General features: G+C 38.0%; 1 pseudogene; it reads left to right on the forward strand.

Annotated features, from left to right (window-relative positions):
* Window positions 1–3,588: 3,588 nt before the first annotated feature.
* LOC138442870 (olfactory receptor 4P4-like) lies at window positions 3,589–4,523 on the forward strand (annotated as a pseudogene).
* The last annotated feature ends 2,250 nt before the right edge of the window (window positions 4,524–6,773 follow it).

Here is a 6,773-nt window from a genome sequence, read left to right on the forward strand (position 1 = left end):
TGGTGAAAGAAATCAAAGAGGACACTAATAGACGTAGAAATGTACCATATTCATGGATCGGAAGAATCAATATCTTGAAAATGAGTATACTACCCAAAGCAATCTATATATTCAGTGAAATCCCTATCAAGCTACCAACGGTATTTTTCACAGAGCTAGAACAAATAATTTCACAATTTGTATGGAAATACAAAAAACCTGAAATAGCCAAAGCAATCTTGAGAAAGAAGAATAGAACTGGAGGAATCAACCTGCCTGACTTCAGGCTTTACTACAAAGCCGCAGTCATTAAGACAGTATGGTACTGGCACAAAGACAGAAATATAGATCAATGGAACAAAATAGAAAGCCCAGAGATAAATCCACGCACCTATGGACACTTTATCTTTGACAAAGGAGGCAAGAATATACAATGGATTAGAGACAATCACTTTAACAAGTGGTGCTTGGAAAACTGGTCAACCACTTGTAAAAGAATGAAACTAGAACGCTTTCTAACACCATACACAAATATAAACTCAAAATGGATTAAAGATCTAAACGTAAGACCAGAAATTATAAAAAACTCCTAGAGGAGAACATAGGAAATACACTCTTAGACATACATCACAGGAGGATCCTCTATGACCCACCCCCTTGAATATTGGAAATAAAAGCAAAAATAAACAAATGGGACCTAATTAAAATTAAAAGCTTCTGCACAAGAAAGGGAACTATAATCAAGGTGAAAAGACAGTCTTCAGAGTGGTATAAAATAATAGCAAATGAAGCAACTGACAAACAACTAATCTCAAAAATATACAAGCAACTCCTGTAACTCAATTCCAGAAAAAGAAAAAAAAAAAAAAAAGAAAGATCCTATCAAAAAATGTGCCAAAGAACTAAATAGACATTTCTCCAAAGAAGACAAACAGATGTCTAACAAACACATGAAAAGATGCTCAACATCACTCATTGTCAGAGAAATAAAAGTCAAAACCACAATGAGGTACCATTTCACACCAGTCAGAAAGGCTGCGATCCAAAAGTCTACAAGCAGTTAATGCTGGAGAGGGTGTAGAGAAAAGGAAACCCTCTTACACTCTTGGTGGGAATGCAAACTAGTACAGCCACTATGGAGAACAGTGTGGAGATTCCTTAAAAAAACTGGAAATAGAACTGCCTTGTGACCCAGCCATCCCACTGCTGGGCATACACACCAAGGAAACCAGAATTGAAAGAGACACGTGTACCCCAATGTTCATTGCAGGACTGTTTATAATAGCCAGGACAGGAGAAGGCAATGGCACCCCACTCCGGTACTCTTGCCTGGAAAATCCCATGGGCGGAGGAGCCTTGTGGGCTGCAGTCCATGGGGTCCCAAAGAGTTGGACCAGACTGAGCGACTTCCCTTTCACTTTCATGCACTGGAGAAGGAAATGGCAACCCACTCCAGTGTTCTTGCCTGGAGAATCCCAGGGACAGGGAAGCCTGGTAGGCTACCTTCTATGGGGTCTCACAATGTAGGACACGACTGAAGTGACTTAGCAGAAGCAACCTAGATGTCCACCAGCGGATGAATGGATAAGAAAGTGGTGGTACATATACACAATGGAGTATTACTCAGCCATTCAAAAGAATACGTTTGAATCAGTTCTGATGAGGTGGATGAAACTGGAGCCTATTATTCAGAGTGAAGTAAGCCAGAAAGAAAAACACCAATAAAGCATACTAACACATATATATGGAATTTATATATAACCCTGTATGTGAGACAGCAAAAGTGACACAAATGTATAGAACAGTCTTTTGTACTCTGTGGGAGGGGGAGAAGGTGGGATGATTTGGGAGAATGGCATCAAAACATGTATAATATCATATATGAAATGAATTCCCAGTCCAAGTTCGATGCATGATACTGGATGCTTGGGGCTGGTGCACTGGGAAGACCCAGAGGGATGGTACGGGGAGAGAGGAGGGAAGGGGGTTCAGGATGCGGAACACATGTATACCTGTGGCAGATTCATGTTGATGTATGGCGAAACCGATACAACATTGTAAAGTAATTAACCCCCAATTAAAATAAATATTTTTAATGGAGATTAGCAAGGAGATATGTTAAGGATATAATATGACAAAATCAAAAACTCCTTCCTCATGGAATCAAATAGATTAAACTATGATGATACCAAATGTGTTTTATTGTCTTATCTGTTCACTAGTTAAAATCACTGTAACTTTATCAGTAATATAGCTACGCAGTGCAGTTAATGATGAAGTTGTTAATTTCTACATAATTCTGCAACAAAAAAATTATATTTTAAAAATATGTCTGTGATGGCTGTATATGGTCTTCACACCTGATCTAGAAGTAAGGTAGGAATACCTTCTGGATTTACCATGGTGGAGAGCAGCATTTAGATGAGTTCTATTGTATGTAGTGCATATTTTTCCACTCCTATATTTTATGTCTTAAAAATCATGCAGAAATGTGATATAAGCAGATTCATGAATCAATCCCTCATTTATTCAACACATAATAGTTGAATACTTACTGACCATAAAGTATGCTTTATCATTTTATAACATCATCTTGTACTGAATTTAAGTGATTAAACAGTAAAATATAAATATATAAAACACATAAAAGGTGCAGAAATTAAATATACCTGTGTAATTATAAGCAATTTTATTTTTCCTTTACTTATTAAACCATTAATTTTAACAAATGTACAGGTTACTACAAAAGCAGTGACTTTAACACTTAAAGGTTAAATAGAAGAGAGGCATATATTTTACAGTTATTTTTAGGATGTCAATCATCGACAGACTTCCAGTGTTTATGATCATGTATTCCAGTTATTTGACTTATAAGACTTATTTGACTTCTAAGATTATGTTTTTTTCACTAGTGGCAAAAAAAAAAAAGCTGTTTTGCAAATAAATTGTCCACTTAAGCATTTCAAAATTCAGAAAAAGATGTCATAAATTTGTTTATGCACTTATGCATGAAGAAAATGTAGGCGGTAGACAACATCCTGTTGGAGAAAGAAACATTATATAAAATAATACCAAAAAAACACATGTTTAATATATCAATATGTCTCATACCCAGAAATGAGTAAATAAATATTTATTTTTCCCTAAATATTATGCTGTTGCTGCTTAATTGCTTCAGGTGTGTCCGAATCTGTGTGACCCTATGGACTGCAGCCTGCCAGGCTCCTCTGCCCATGAGATTCTCTAGGGAAGAATACAGAAATGGGTAGCCATTACCTTCTCCATAATTGTTCCTTTCTCCTTCAGGAAATAGTGATATGTTAATTATTAAATTTAAAAACTGAGGAATACTTAAGAGAATACATATTTAATTTCATCAATAGAATAGAATATTTTTATACAAAAGGAAGCTGTGGGACAAAAAAGTCTATAATTTCCCATAACAAATACAGTAAATACCTTATGAATTTACTTCAATGATATGTTAATGGTTATAATTTTATAGTAAACTTGCTATAATTTTATTGTAAGAGTTTCATCCAAATGCATGTGCTGATTTTTCTTTCAGGTACTCAACAATTTTTGAATAATACACATTAAATTCACCATATGGAAAATCAGAGGAATGTATCAGAATTCATTTTTGTGGAGCTTTCCTCTGACCAGAATATGCAGATGTTTTGCTTTGTATTCTTCTTATTCTGTTATGTTGCGCTGCTGGTGGGAAATCTTCTGATCCTGTCTCTATCCGATGCAGTGTCCTTTTTCACCAACTAATGTACTATTTCCTCAGCCACTTATCCTTCATAGACGTCTGCTATACCTGTTGTGTGACACCGAAACAGATCAGTGACCTGCTCCCGGGAAGGAAAACCATCTCTTATGGCAACTGCATTCTGCAGGTCTTCACCATGCACCTTTTTGGCATCATCAAGGTCTTTGTCCTTACAGTCAAGGCCTTTGACCACTGCTTTCCTTTCTGCAAGCTTCTCTACTACATGATTATCATGAACAGGACAAGGTGCAATCTCCTCATCCTGGCAGCTTGGGCTGGTGGGGCTGTCCATGCCATTTCTCAGTTCTCTATGATAATCTGTTTGCCCTTCTGTGGTCCCAATGAAATTCGCCACTACTATTGTGTCATTTTTCCTTTATTGCAAGTTGCCTGTACTGATACCTATGTCACTAGTGTCCTTGTGGTTGCCAATTCAGGAATGGTTGCCTTAGTAACCTCTGTTCTCTTGTTTGGGTCCTATGTCATTATATTATCCACCTTAAGAAGTCACTCAGCTGAAGGAAGGTACAAAGCCCTGTTTACCTGTGGGTCTAACATCACTGTGGTTGTCTTATATTTTGGTCCTTTAATCTTTGCCTACCTCAGACCACCTCCCAATTTCCCTGAGGACAAAATATTTTCTCTCTTTTATACTATCATTGTTCCTATGTTGAATCCCTTAATCTACACTCTGAGAAACACAGAAATGAAAAAGGCTATTAGAAAAGATTGTTGTCAAAAGATATTTTCAGAAGAAAAACATAATTGATTTCTTCTACTCAATCAGTCCTGGGTGTTCATTGGAAGGACTGATGGTGAAGCTGAAACTCCAATACTTTGGCCATGTGATGTGAAGAGCTGACTCATTTGAAAAGACCCTGATGCTGTGAAAGATTGAGGGCAGAAGGAGAAGGGGAAGACTGAGGATGAGAAGGTTGGATGGCATCACCGACTCAATGGACCTGGGTTTGGGTGGACTCTGGGAATTGGTGATGGACAGGGAGGCCTGGTGTGCTGTGGTTCATGGGATCGTAAAGAGTTGGACATTACTGAGTGACTGAACTGAACTGGACTCTATATGTTAAAAACTTTATGTAAGAGTAAATGAGTGCTTGGAATCATAGAGTTCTATGGATTTGAGAATGATTTGAACACAAATTGTCCACTTTATAAATGTCAGAGGTGTTGAAATGAATAAATGTAAATGTCAATTTCTCTAACCCAAAGTGAACTATGAAGCTAAAGAGAATTTTCGTAATCATTCACATGTAAACTCGGGGACAAGTCAAATTGCGTATATTCTCTGGACACACATTGAAAATTAAAAAAAAAAAAAAAAGTAAGGTCATAAATCTCTTCTCTGGTAGCTCAGCAGTATAGAAACCACCTGCAATGCTGGAGATACATGTTTGGATCCCTGGGTTGGGAACATTCCCTGGAGAAGAAAATGGCAACTGCCTCAAATATTCTTGCCTGGAAAATTGCATAAACAGAGGAGCCTGGCAGGTTACAGTCTATGTGGTTGGAAGAGTCGGGACCAACTGAGTGACTAAACCACCACAAGTTCATAAAGGAGACATTAATTTTCAGTTTTGAGCTCTGTTTGGTGAAATAGTTAGAAATTAAAGAAAGTGGAGAAAACCACTAGACCACTCAGGTATGACCTAAATCAAATCCCTTATGAATATAGAGTGGAAGTGAGAAATAGATAAGGGACTAGATCTGACAGACAGAGTGCCTGATGAATTATGGGTGGAGGTTCATGACATTGTACAGGAGACAGGGATCAAGACCATCCCCATAAAAAGGAAATGCAAAAAACCAAAATGGCTGGCTAAGGAGGCCTTACAAATAGCTGAGAAAATAAGGGAAACAAAAAGCAAAGAGAAAAGGAAGGATATACCCATTTAAATGTAGAGTTCCAAAGAATAACAAGGAGAAATACGAAACCCTTCCTCAGTAACAAATGCAAAGAAATAGAAGAAAATAACAGAGTGGGAAAGACAAGAGATCTCTTCAAGAAAATTAGAGATACCAAGGGAATATTTTAGGCAAAGGTGGGCTCAATAAAGGAGAGAAATGGTAGGGACCTAAAAGAAGCAGAAGATACTAAGAAGAGGTGGCAAGAATACACAGAAGAACTGTACAAAAAAGATCTTCATCACCCATAAAATCACGATGGTGTGATCACTGGTCTAGAGCCAGACATCCTGGAATGTGAAGTCAAATGGGCCTTAGAAAGCATCACTACGAACAAAGCTAGGGAAGATGATGGAATTCCAATTGAGCTATTTTAAATCCTGAAAGATGATGCTGTGAAACTGCTGCACTCAATGTGCCAGCAAATTGGGAAAACTCACCAGTGGCCACAGGACTGGAAAAGATCAGTTTTCATTCCAATCCCAAAGAAAGGCAATGCCAAAGAATACTCAAACTACCACACAATTGCACTCATCTCACACACTAGTAAAGTAATGCTCAAAATTCTCCAAGCCAGACTTCAGCAATGTGTGAACCATGAACTTCTAGATGTTCCAGCTGGTTTTAGAAAAGGCAGAGGAACCAGAGATCAAATTGCCAACATCTGCTGGATCATGGAAAAAGCAAGAGTGTTCCAGAAAAACATCTATTTCTGCTTTATTAACTATGCCAAAGCCTTTGACTGTGTGGATCACAATAAACTGTGGAAAACTCTGAAAGGGATGGGAATACCAGACCACCTGACCTGCCTCTTGAGAAACCTATATGTAGGTCAGGAAGCAACAGTTAGAACTGGACATGGAACAACAAACTGGTTCCAATAGGAAAAGGAGTATGTCAAGGCTGTACATTGTCACCCTGCTTATTTAACTTCTATGCAGAGTGCATCATGAGAAATGCTGGGCTGGAAGAAGCACAAGCTGGAATCAAGATTGCCGGGAGAAATATCAATAACCTCAGATATGCAGATGACACCACCCTTACGGCAGTGAAGAAAGACTAAATAGCCTCTTGATGAAGGTGAAAGAGGAGAGCGAAA

The sequence above is a fragment of the Ovis canadensis genome, chromosome 6, assembly GCF_042477335.2.
Source record: "Ovis canadensis isolate MfBH-ARS-UI-01 breed Bighorn chromosome 6, ARS-UI_OviCan_v2, whole genome shotgun sequence".
Classification (NCBI taxonomy): domain Eukaryota; kingdom Metazoa; phylum Chordata; class Mammalia; order Artiodactyla; family Bovidae; genus Ovis; species Ovis canadensis.